Source organism: Ursus maritimus, unplaced genomic scaffold (assembly GCF_017311325.1).
Source record: "Ursus maritimus isolate PB19 unplaced genomic scaffold, ASM1731132v1 scaffold_12, whole genome shotgun sequence".
NCBI classification, from domain to species: Eukaryota; Metazoa; Chordata; class Mammalia; order Carnivora; family Ursidae; genus Ursus; species Ursus maritimus.
In genome coordinates this window covers 45,018,028-45,031,461 of record NW_024423564.1, presented here as the reverse complement: position 1 = coordinate 45,031,461, position 13,434 = coordinate 45,018,028, and the positions used below count along the sequence as shown (strand labels likewise).

General features: G+C 34.5%; 1 long non-coding RNA gene across 2 annotated transcripts in view; it reads left to right on the top strand.

Annotated features, from left to right (window-relative positions):
* LOC103663008 overlaps nucleotides 1–10,765 on the top strand; it is a 68,788-nt gene extending 58,023 nt beyond the window's left edge. Inside the window, exons 3-4 of one of the 2 annotated variants that reach the window (XR_568627.1) lie at nucleotides 8,564–8,686; nucleotides 10,565–10,765. This is a non-coding gene — a long non-coding RNA (uncharacterized LOC103663008). The remainder of the gene's footprint in view (nucleotides 1–8,563; nucleotides 8,687–10,564) is intronic. The other variant, XR_568628.1, reaches the window with a different exon arrangement.
* Nucleotides 10,766–13,434: the final 2,669 nt, after the last annotated feature.

The window sequence follows — 13,434 nt, the reverse complement described above, 5'->3', positions numbered from 1 at the left end:
AAGCCACAAGTTAAAAAAAAGTTTTTGCCATGGCTTCTATTTGAAGCTATATTGTGCAACTTAATTGTAAGTGCTATGCCAGTTCAAGATGTTTAAAATATATTTATTGTGGTGAGTTGACACATGGTCATTTTTCAATTATATTAATTTAGCTACGCTACTGATAATGATGATGTCAATACAACTTTTTTGTTTGTCATATATAAATCACAATTAAATCTGAAATTGCTTTAGAAACTGCTTACTTAAAAAAACAGTATCATTAAAATGCATGAGGGGTATTTTTTGGTAACATTGCCTTATTATTTTAATTTTTAAAGAATGAAAGTGATGTCCTGAATTCTGAATAAATAAACAGGAATTTATACTGATGGCTGTTAGGGCTTGCCTTAAGCAAAATTGTGAACATACTAGAAAGGTCAAAAGGCACCAGTTGCCATTATGAGAACATATACATTTGTTCTCCAATACTTCTGCTAATAGATTGTCTGCTTGGGATGGTCTCTGATTCAAGTGTCAATTTCTCAACCAATTTGCCATGTCACTATCAAAGCTACGATGTCTGTGTCATACTGCTGAGTCTTTCTTAAGAAACTAATATAATAAACGTTAGCTAATGGTTTCACTATATAAATCTGTTACCCCATTCCAGGAAACATATTTACTCATAGAGAGAATCTTAGTGGAACCCTAACCATTTGCTCTCCCTTTCCTGGTAGATTTCAAGAAAGACTCAGCGGCACACTCAATTTCCCTTCTAAAAGAGAGCGACCAGAAACAGACACCTTTTCACAGGTGGTCAGGTTTTTTGTCACCTGACTGGGCTACCATGATACAACTGCTGGACTCGAATCTGCCCCCTAGCAAAGACAACCTTTCCTAAACAGGCTTGGAATAAGAATGTTGCTTAATAGGGTTGCCTCTAGAGAGACAACTGATACAGTTAGATCATATCACTTAGGGAATTTGAATATGGAGCAGAGAAAGAGGGAACCATAGTAAGAGACGTTGGAAGGAAAGAGTAGCCACAGAAGCAGAAATGAAGAAAGGAGGAAAAGTGATTTTTTGTTGCCAAGTCCCTAGAGTAGGGCTATGAGATATTCTCTGTTGAAAGAAAAACAAGCTGATGAGGTCATTAAAGGCTGATAACCGGTGCTCCAGAACTACGGCTGCATCCTGAACAACAAATGTACTGATCAGATTTTCCTGTTATGACACTTTCTTGGGTTCCCTTCCTTCCATGTAGCTTTATAATAAAACCCCTTTATATGAGGTGACTTCTGCATCATTATTACATTGTAATCTGTAAAATCTCAGCTAATAAAGTTCTTCCAATTGCTTCTTTCACCATTCCATAGGTTTTATAGTATTATCTCTGCAAATGCATATAATTTTATACCAGAGCTCATGAGAGTCTAGCTGGATAACTGTGGTTGCCTCTACTCATTTTATCTTTAATTTATAGTTCCAAATTCCTGGTTCTTTGGACTGAGACTTGTGCTTGTTTGTTTTAACCTAATGTTAATTAACCTAGTGTATGCTTATAGAAACATTGTTTCTATTAAATGCTGCTCTAGTCTTCATTCTTGTTTCTGAATCTCCATTTGTATGAGTAATACTTAGCAAATTCTTGAGGAATATAGAATGCAATTTTTCCTTCCTTCAGAAGGAGCAACTGTCACCCATATCACTTCAGCACTCAGCTTAAGTGCGTAGCATACTTCTTTTTTTTTTTTTTAAGAGTTATGTATTTATTTGAGAGAGGGAGGGGGAGGGGCAGAGGGAGAGGAAGAGAGAATCCTCACGCAAACTCCCTGCTCAGTGCAGAGAGCTGCCATGCAGGGCTCGATCCTAGAGCCCTGAGATCATGACCCAAACAAAAATCAAGAGTTGGTGGCTTAACCGGCTGAGTCACCCAGGCACCCTATGGGTGCTCTACTTTCTAAGGGCCTTCTCTGCCCTGAGGAGTATGCTCAGCCCCTCACATGGAGTATGTGGAAGTGTAAGAGACAGGATACCCAGGAGCAGCTCTCAAACAATGATGAAGGAGAATTGGAAAATAGAAACACCATCTTCCGGCCTCTTCTATACTCTATATATATATATACACCCTCTCTATATATACAGTCTCCCAGTGGGATATTTCCAGTGGGACTGAGTTCTACTTGTTGAAAATGATATCTTGCTTACTAATACCCTATATTGATTTCCTTGTCTTGTCTTTCCTCATTACCCTACTGTTACTTTCTAGGATTGCCTCAAATATTTGTCTCAGGGTCTGTTTCTAGGGAACCCAACTTACGATACTTTATTCCACTTCAATGTCATTTTAGAGTTGTAGCTAATGCAAAGCTCCCATATACAAAATTTATATAATTTCCTTATTTTAAGAGTAGTAAGTACATTTCCTTCAGTCTAAAATGAAGAGATGTAGTTGGCAACTTATAGAATCTCTCTCACATATAAGCAAGCACCTTTCAACATAGTTTCACTAAAGTATAAATACATGCAAACATACATCTTAACACTTGCTTTTCTGTACTTTCTTCTAGTTGAATTAGAACATGTAATTTCTAATTTAGGTTATCATCTAGAGCAGGGACATCCTAGCAGGGTAACTGACAGCTATGCCCACTCCAATTGTCTCAATACTTTTAAAAAATGTATGTATAGTTCCAAGGTCCTAGAACTTGTTATTGAGGAAGTGTAAAATGACATGTTTCTTTGTCTTAAATAAATATATACGTACAAAGAACTTACGAATCTGGAATATGTTATAATAATTTATAATGATGATCTCAAAATCATGTTGAAGTACATGGTAAGCTATTTAGTGAAAACAATTTGTAATTATATATTTTATCAAATTTATTGAGAAATAAGTATCATATAATAAGCTGCACATATTTAAATTTTTTCAATTTGATAAGTTTTGGTGTATATAACAGTGAAACCATATCCACAAGTAAGAAAGTGAACCTATCTATCACTACCAAATTTCTTTCTGTCCATGAGTCATCTCTCTCCCACTCCTCCCCTCTTCAGGAAAACACTCATCTGCTTTTTGACATCTAGATTTCTAACAGTTTTCCAGAACTTTTTATAAGTAAAATTGCACTCTTTATGTCAGTCTTCTTTTACTTGACATAAATATATTGGGATTAATCCATGTTGTAGCATGTATTGGTAGTTTCTTACTTTTTATTGCTGAGTAGTATTACATTATACGAATATACCACAGTTTGATTATCCATTCACTTGCTGGCATGTGGGTTGTTAGCAGACTTTTGGCTAATATAAATAAGCTGTTCTGATCAGTCATGTACAGGTCTTTTATATGAACATGTGGTCTTATTTATCTTGGGTAAAAGCTAGGAAAGGAATGGCTAGATAGTATGTTAGTTTCATGTTTTTCAGATACATTATTTAAGGAACTTGCAGCTGTTTTCCAAAGAGATTGTACCATTTTATATTCTCAACATCAATGTATGAGAATTTCAGTTCTTCTTTTTTTTCTTCCTTTCTTTTATGTTTTTATTTTTAATTTTTTACCTTAAGTTTTTGTTTTAATTCCAGTTAGTTAATATACAGTATTATATTAGTTTCAGGGTTTCAGGGGTACAATATAGTGATTCGACACGTCCATACTATACCCAGTGCTCATCATGAGTGTATACCTTAATCCGCATCACCTATTTAAACAATTCCCCCATCCCCTCCCCTCTAATAACCATCAGTTTGTTCTCTATAGTTAAAAATCTAATTTCTTACTTTGTCTCTCTCTCTCATTTTCCCCTTTGCTTGTTTGTTTCTTAAATTCCACATAAGTGGAATTGTATGGTATTTGTCTATCACTGTCTGATTTATTTTGCTTAGCACTATACTCTCTAGCTCCATCCATGTCATTGAAAATGGCAAGATTTCATTTCTTTTATGGCTGTAAAATATTTCATTCTGTGTGTGTATATATATGTATGAACATATATATCACATGTGTATATGTAGATATATGTATCACATCATCTTTTCCACTCATCAGTTAATGGACACTTGGACTGCTTCCTTATCTTGGCTATTGTAGAAATACTGCTATAAACATAAGGATGCATGTATCCCTTTGAATTCATGTTTTTGTATTCTTTTGGTAAATACCCAGTACTGCAATTGCTGGATTATAAGGTAGTTCTATTTCTAACTTTTTGAGGAACCTCTATGCTGTTTTCGAGAGTGGCTGTACCAGTTTGCATTCCCACCAAGAGTGCACAAGCATTCCTTTTTCTCCACATCGTCATCAACACCTGTTGTTTCTTGTGTTGTTGATTTACGCCATTTTGACAGATGTAAGGTGATACCTCATTATAGTTTTGATTTACATTTCCTTGATGATAAGTGATGGTGAGCATCTTTTCATATGTCTGTGGACCATCTGTATGTCTTCTTTGGAGAAATGCCTGTTCATGTCTTCTGTCCATTTTTAAATTGTATTATTTTGGGGGGGGGTGTTGAGTTTCATATATTCTTTAGATATTTTGGGTGCTAGCCCTTTATCGGATATGTCACTTGGAAAAATCATCTCCCAGGGAATTTCAGTTCCATGCCCTTATCAACATGTGGTAAGCTCAATCTTATTTATTTGTTTGTTTATATTTAGCAGTTCTTATAGGTATGTAGTATTTTCTCACTACAGTTGTAATTTTCATTCAACAAATAACTAGTGATATTGCCCATCTTTCAGTCCATTTGCTGTCTATATATAATTTATCTATCTATCATCTATGTAATTTATCTGTAGGTTTTTCTGGAAGTGTCTGTTCACATTTTTTTACCCATTTTAAAAAATGGATTCTTTCCAGACTATTGAGTTTTGAGAATTTCTATATATAATATATAGAAAAGTCATTTATCAATATGTTATTTGCAAATATTTCTTCCCAGTCTATGGCTTCTCTTTTCATTCTCCTAATATTTCCTTTAGAAGAGCAGAAATTTTTAATTCAATAAAGCCAAATTTTTTTTGTTTTACAGATTATACTTTTTGCCATATTTTAAAATTCTTAGCTAACTCAACATCACCAATTTCTCATATATTTACTCTATAATCTTCATAGTTTTCTATGATTCATTTTATATTGTTGTGTGTGGTATAATGTGTGTAACTTAAGTTTATTTTATTTTGCATATTCAGTTGTTCTAATACCATTTGTTGAAAAGACTATCATTTCTTCATTGAATTGCCTGTGTACTTTTGTCAAAAATCAGTTGTCTATATGTTAGACCTATGCCTGAACTAAACAATTCTCTTGATATAATTGTGATATTATTAATGACAACACCACACACTCTTGATTGTAGAATCTTTATAAAGAACCTAGAAATAGGTAGTCTTTGTTTTGCTTTTCCAAAATTGTTCTTTGTATTTCCATATGATTTTCAGAAACAGTTTTTCATTTCTAAAGAAGAAAGCCTGCTAGATTTTAAGTTGGGATTGCATTAATTCCATAGATCAATTTGGAAATCATTTTCATCTTAGTGATACTGAGTCTTCTAACCTACAACAAAGGCTTATCTCTCCATTCATTAAGTCATATTTAAGTTTTCTCAGCAATATTTTGTAGTTTTTCTGTACAGATCTATCAAAATTTTGTCAGGTTTCTTTGTAGGTATTTCAAATTTCTGGTGCTATTTTAAATGGTATTGTTTTTAAATTTAATTTTCTGATTTGTTTTCTGATGGTGCTAGTATAAAATATAATTAATTTTTGCTATTGGTCTTCTATCTTGGGACCCTGTAAAACTCACTTAGTTGTAGTAGTTTATCAGTTTTTCCATAGAGATGATAACATTGTCTGCAAATAAAGAATTTCACTTCTTTCATTTCAATCTGGGCACTTGGATTCATTTTTTTTCTTTCCTTATTGCATTGGCTTGGAGCTACAATACAACATTGAATAGAAGTGATGAGAATGGACATTATGGTCTTGTTACTGACTTTAGGTGGAGTACATTTATTCATTCACCATTAAGTAAGATGTTACCTGTAGGGTTTTCATAGGTACTTTTTATAAGGTTGAAGAAGTTTCTGTACAGTTTTTGTGTAATGTATGACTACTTTTGGTATCAGGATAATGCCAGCTTCATAAAAATAGTTGGAAAGTATTATTTCCTTTTCATTTCTGGTAAAAGCATATGTGGAATTGGTATTATTTTTTCTTAAATGTTTTGTAAAATTCACCAGTGAACCCATTTCGGTTTGACTTGTTTTTGTTGTTAGCAGGTTTTTTACTACAAATTCTGTTTCTTTAATAGATGTAGAGATATTCAGGATATTTCCTTCTTTTTTTTTTTTTTTTTAAAGATTTTATTTATTTGACAGAGATAGAGACAGCCAGCGAGAGGGGGAACACAAGCAGGGGGAATGGGAGAGGAAAAAGCAGGCTCACGCAGAGGAGCCTGACATGGGGCTCGATCCCACAATGCCAGGATCACGCCCTGAGCCGAAGGCAGACGCTTAACCGCTGTGCCACCCAGGCGCCCCAGGATATTTCCTTCTGAATGAGCTTTCTTTTGAGGTAGAATTTGTAATTTCATCTAAATTTTCAGACTTATTAGCATATGATTTTTCACAATACATTCTTACCATTTAATATCTGTAGGATGTCTAATGAAGTCTTCCTTTTTCCATGATCTATTTGGCTAGCTGTTTACTAATTTAATGATATTCCCAAGGACACAATTTAGGGTTTCATTGCTTCTTGTTTGTTTCCTAGTCATATATTTAATTTATTGCTGCTGTGATCTTTATAAGTTTCTTAATTCTGTATACTTTGGTATATTTTTAGTAGTTTCTATGATTATCCTTTAGGTTTTGAACAGGTGGAATATAACTGTTATAATTCTTATAATGTTTGCTAACTCTAGCACATGTGTTAGTTCTGGGTTGGCTTTTTCCTACTTTTTGCATGCTTGGTAATTGTGAATGTTCCCTCTTGAATGTTGGATATTTTTGTATTTCTATAAATACTTTTGAGCTTTCTTCTGGGATTCAGTTAAATAACTTGAACATTATTTTGTCCATTAAATTTTGCTTCTAAGATTTATTACAAAGGACTAGAGTAGGTCTCAGTCTAAGGCTAATTACTTCCCATTATTGAGCTGGCATTTGCATTTCCTTGATGATAAGTGATGGTGAGCATCTTTTCATATGTCTATGGATCATCTGTATGTCTTCTTTGGAGAAATGTCTGTTCATGTTTTCTGTCCATTTTTAAATTGTATTATTTTTTGGGGGGGTGTTGATATACACTACTGAATGTCCCATGCATTGTGAAGTTGTCTCTCCAGTAGCATGGAATCACATAGAGCTCACAACATTCATGTACCATCTCTCAAGGATCACTAGCCTTTATTTTCTGGTATTTGGTGTCTTAAAAATAAATATTTCATATATTCTACCTGATAATGGTTTGTTTCAGTGAGTAGAGTAAATCTGGTCATTGTCATTCCATCTTGACCAGAAATGGAAATCTGTGGCTTAATATTTTAAATGCTCATTTACTCAGAAAATATGAAATATTGAATATTACATTAACATTTTTACTTTAAATGCAGGTATTCCTTTAATATAATTTGTTCTTAAAAGTTTTAAATGAAGTTAAATTTTGCATGTAATTAAGATGTTGTTATTTGTTTAAGTCAGATGTCATTGTGGGGTGTTTGGGTGGCTCAATTGGTTAAGTGTCTATCTTGGGCTCCAGTTGTCATCCTAGGGTCCTGGGATAGAGCCCCAGATTGTGCTCCCTGCTCAGTAAGGAGTCTGCTTCTCCCTCTCCCTTTGCCCCTATCCTGCTTTTGTGCTCTCTCTCTTGCTCTCAAATAAATAAATAAAGTCTTTAGAAAAATTTTTTAAAACATGTCATTGTGAAAAATTTCTTTGATAGTTTTTATTTTTCTTTTATTTCTTATTTTCTTTTTGGGTTGGAGTTTCAGAGGCATAATGCATGATTAAGGAAATATAGGAAATAAATTTTCTGGGATTGTGAATCATTTTTTCCTAATAACAGTAGAATCCTATAGTAGAAATAACATTAACTATATGTTATATATGTATTAAAGCATTCATTGAATAACCTAAGAAAAAAAAGGAGCTAGAAATTCTCATTTAATAGTTTTAACAATTCATTTGCGTTTAACCCAAATCTTTGTAAAACTTGTTTTTGTAAGAGTAAAGACTTTTTTTTTTCCTGATTATTAGTTTTTTAATACATGCAGGGGAATGTTACCAGTAAGAGCTTCCTTTCAACTTCTTGTGCTGGAGGTATAGTATGAATACTTTATTACTTGTCGACAGATTGGCTTGTAGACATGTTCCTGTGTTTCCTGCTTAAAACATTATGTCTCCCAGAAATATATTTGCTAGCTAGAGGCAGTTTGACATGTGCACATCTCTTGCTGCCTACAGTAATAAGCAACACCAAATGTAGACAGGTAAGATGTGACATCACAAGAGCAGAATATGAGAATGAGCATTCTAAGGCAAATATCACATTCATTTCTCTCATTTCCAGTAACAAATAATGTCAACAAGAAGCTCAATAATTTGGCTCAAATTGGAAAACACCAAGTGAATAAATACTTTAAAAATAGTCTTATTTGGGGAAACAATATTGCCTGTAACTGAAAAACTGAAGGTATGTGTCAGATTTTGACAGCATATTTTCCAGTATACCTCTTCAAACATAAAATCTAATTATGTTCACCCTTTCCTATGCCATTTAATCCCTCTCCTTGATATATCCTGTTTCCCCAAACACTATAATGAAAACTAGAGTTCATGGCAAAACTCAAGCTTCTCTGAACTCCCTTACCTCTCATTAGTTGAATCCAGCTTTGTCAAATTTTATTCCTTCAGCCCTCTTCTGTAGCTCAAGTGAAATTCAGACATCTATTGATATAAAAAATGTAAAGGAAATAGCAGTGTAATTTCTTCCCAAAGGAAATACAGTGCAGTTTAATAATATATTGAGAACATGTGGCTAGGTCGGTCTGTTATTTATCCTTTTGGCTAGGCTATTTTATTTAGAAGTCAGCAGAAATAAAACTAATAGTGTTATATATAGAAAAATTCACTTACATTTACTAGCTTCTGTGTAAAAAGAAAAAAAAACTGAAGAAAATAATTGAGCATTTCTCCCATTTGATTTGCATTTGCTTGATATTTACCTGATAGAGGTTAGAAATAGAATGGAAAATATTTTGAAAAGTACTGAAGTCAGCTTCCATATGGGATAATGGAATATTATTTCTAATAATTAAACTTCTTCAAAAATGGAATGGACTGCCTAGTGAATCAGTGAAAAAACTTCCAAAAGAAAATTCGAAAGCGCTTGTCATTATGTACTGTAGAAGGAAGGACTTTGGTCTTTGGAAATCTCTGCCCTCTCAAAAACTTTTTCCTCTGGAACCTATCATCACATTCCTTTATTAATATTATATGGGTATATTTCTTAATTTCTTTATCAAGATGTAACTAGAGAGTTGGTTACATGTTTATTCTTTTTTTTTCATCACAGAGCCTTGCTCATATCAGACTCTCAATAAAATATATATTTAATTTAATAATAGTAATATTAGTGTATACCATTTATCAGATAATATGTTGTACATTTAGCATTGATTATTTCATTGAATATTTATGAAAAGCCTATGAGGCGAGTCCTATTCTCCCTGATTTTCATTAAAGCAAATAAACATTAAGGAGTTTAAGTGAATGCATATATGAATTAATATATAAATCAATTAAAAATAAATAGGGCTAAATGAATGTATAAATGGGAAGTTGGACTAGATAATATATTAAGTATATTCTGTGTGTGAACATAAGAACTTAATATCTATGTCTATGAATATAAAAGCTATATATTAAAGTTTAATAAAATGATTATATATATTATTATTACCATCCCTTTAATTTCTCCTTTTGGAATTATTTGCGTTGCTTCTCACAGGTATCATGCATCAGTAATTTCATATTTGTTGCTATGAAAACCAAGGAGAGTAGAGAGTGCAAAGATAAAGTATGTAGAAATTAATACAACATTTCATATACACTTTTACCAACAGACTTTTTGGCTTTACTCCCAATTAAATTCCTTTCAGTAAACATTTAATGGGCCTCTGCAAGGTACTGAATAATACAATGAAACATTCTTATTACTTAGAGATGTAGGTTATACACTCATTGAAATGGTCTCTCTTGGAGTTATATGTGACATCAAATAGCCCTGCTGATTTGTTTTTTATTGGATTACTAGTTGCTTGGTATTATTAAACAGCAAGAAAATGATTCTCTACTGAAGACCAGTGTGATACCCTCCGACATAATGGAAAATAATGTAACTTTATAGTAATGTTGATCCACCCCTAAGGAGACTTTAGATATTTTTATTTTTCCTGTGTTATTAAGCACGTGATATTATAGTTTTACACTTGGAGGGTAAGTTACATATTATTTTTGAAGGTTGTATTTTTCGTCTTCAAGTGTTTTTATTTCTCTTTTTCTATTTCAGGAGGAACTGGATTATTTGAAGTCAAGAAAATATTCATAAGAATTAGTTATAACTCAATGAAAGCATGAGTAGGGAAGAAATTGAAATTTGTCAGCAAATGGACTTACTAAGCAAATACCTTAATGCAATATCAATAAGATCATTAATGTTGGTTCTATCTGTCAAAACAGTTACAATCTGAAATAAATTTACAAACTCAGACTTCTGCCACCTTATAACAAACATTTGTTTCAACTCCCAATGGTATTTGGGAATGTCATAGCTTTAGATACTCTGAACTCACAATTCTGTCCCTTATTTGCTCTGTGAACTTAGTTTATTTCTTAAACTCATTGAGTCTCTGTTTTTTGTTTGTTTGTCTTGTTTCTTAATCTCCAAATTGGCAAATATTTTGCACCTAATGAGGCTGGTTTAGAATCAGATAATGAATGTAAAAGTTTACTTAGCACAGTGCTAAATATGTAGCTGATATCATAAATAGTATAAGTTTATCTTATAGCATTTTCTAATTCAACCTTCTGTGAATCATTTTTTTTAGTAAACCAGTCCACAATGATAATACTGTCTTCTTATCACTTTGATAATTTAAAATCTGTGCCAAATGTATTTACTTATTATTCTCAGTTTTCTCATGAATTATTGATAACTTTTTCATGTGCATTGAACTTTGGGTACAGAAGAGGGTGTGTAATTTTTGGACACAGAACTATTTGACCAAGATTTATTGAGTATGTGATCTCTGATAAGTTATTTAACCTCAGTATACTCATCAGTGAAGTAGGGTTATAATACTGCTCCATTGAGTTTTTGTGGTAATATTAAATGTGATAACATTAGTGAGTCTTCAAGTAAAGTGCCTGACTTAGTGTAAGTACTCAGTATTTGTTAGTTTCTTCTCCTTTTCCCCCCTCACTCAACCAGCATTTTGCTCCTTGGAAACAATAATCAGGTTTTATTTACTAAGGTACCATTTAACAAATTGATTTGTCTTTATGGAGACAATGTTTATGTTTTTCAATGTTTAATGTTTTTCAAACTTCAATGCATGTGAATCATCAGTGAATATTAGTAAGAAGCAAAGCAGACTCAACAGGTCTGAAGAAGGGCCTGAAATGATTCATTTCTAACAAGATCCCAGATGAAGCCAACGCTGCTGCTCATAGACCACACTTCCTATAATAAGCATTAGACTATGCTGAAGGAGGTCATTGAGAGGATGTGACCACTGTTTCATCTGTGCACTGGACCTGGGCAATTGGAGGTTACTTACCTTCTCCCCTGTCCTTGGAATATTAAGTTTTCCCACAGTTCCCACAGGAGGAGCCTCTTCAAGGACACAATCTTGAGAGAGCAAGGTGTTAAGATGATCTGCACTGAATATGTCACTGAACCCAATTAAGGCATCTATATAAACCTTTAAGATTCTGGTAGGCAGGTGCAGAGATCTACTCATCTTGACTGCCTAAGACAAGCCTCATGTATAAGTTACCTTGCTTACTAAGCTGCCACCTACCAATCTGGAGTGGTCTGCCTCTCTTTTTGGTCTCTTCTAACACTCTGTGTAAGGAGGCCAATTTGTAAACCAAAAATTGGTGAGCTTGCCAGGAGACCAAAAAAAATGGGCCTTGGGAAAGAGGCATCTAAGGGGAGAAATCCCGAGTTGGCTATCAACCCCTATGTGAGGAGGGTGGCCTATATATTAGGTGCTTGTGGACAGCAGTGTGAATATGGGGACACCTCCAAAATGCCAGCTAGTCAAATGCACTTGTTTGAAGAACTGTGCATAGATCAGTGGCAGAGAAGAGAATGGGTGGCTGCTGCTGTGGGCTGGCCTCTATTGTGGGCAGTATAGCTAGTTACCAATGTCAACTAGAGGCTGAAGCTCAAGTTAGAAAGTTGGAAGAAGAGGTGAGTTTAGAAAAGGATGAGTGGTTGGTCACGACTTTTCTAGCTTTGGAGCTGGCGGACAAGGTGAGAGAGCAGGATAGTAAGTGGAGACCTTCATCTGCCATTTTACAAAGCTAAGAAGGTGCAGGCTGCTGTGGATTAAGGTCCAAGTGCTGTGACAAAGACTGATTGGAACTTCAGAGGTGGAATCCCTGGGAAAGTGAGGAAAGTGAATGGAGGATGTTGTGGTGATTGACAGTGAAACAGACAAAATCCCTGTACCATCCAGCCCCTAATACAGAGGGAAGCAAAAGCAAGCAACAACTCCAGCCAGCCAGGCAGCACCCAATTCGGGAAATGTTTTGATGAGAGAATATACTCCCACTGAGCTTGCTGATATAGCTGCGAAGTCCCAGAAAAAGGTCAGGGAAAATATCCAGGCATGGTTAGGATGGCTGGGGAGGAGGATGGCATTTCTCTGACGGGGCAGGAGGCAGAGAAAATGAGCAACACTCTGCCCTCCACCTACATGGCCTTCTGGGGGTTCAAGATACTCACTTCTTTATAGATCAGATTATTCTAGCCTGCAGGTAGTGTTGGTCCAATGAGGGGGAATCTCCCAGGGCATGTGTGAGTCTGGAAGTTTATAGAGGAAGTACAACAAAGCCTTAGGAAGTTGGGAATGAAACAGACCATCCACACTCCTGTCTTTGAAGGCCCTGATCATGCCACATTTACTGCAGAAATGAAAGTCAAATACTCCAGTCTACCCCCAGCATCTGATATGGGACATTGACATTCATGCTGTGTCCAGTCATGGAATAGATATTTATGATGTTGGGCAATCCATTAATGATCTGGGGGAAAATGACAAATCCTAGGTTTGGTTATAGGCTGTTTGAAAGACTCAAGACAGAGAGGGTGCTCAAAAATTCAAAAGGCTATCAGAATTGACTGTAAGGAGTCTGGTCAAAGTAACCTGG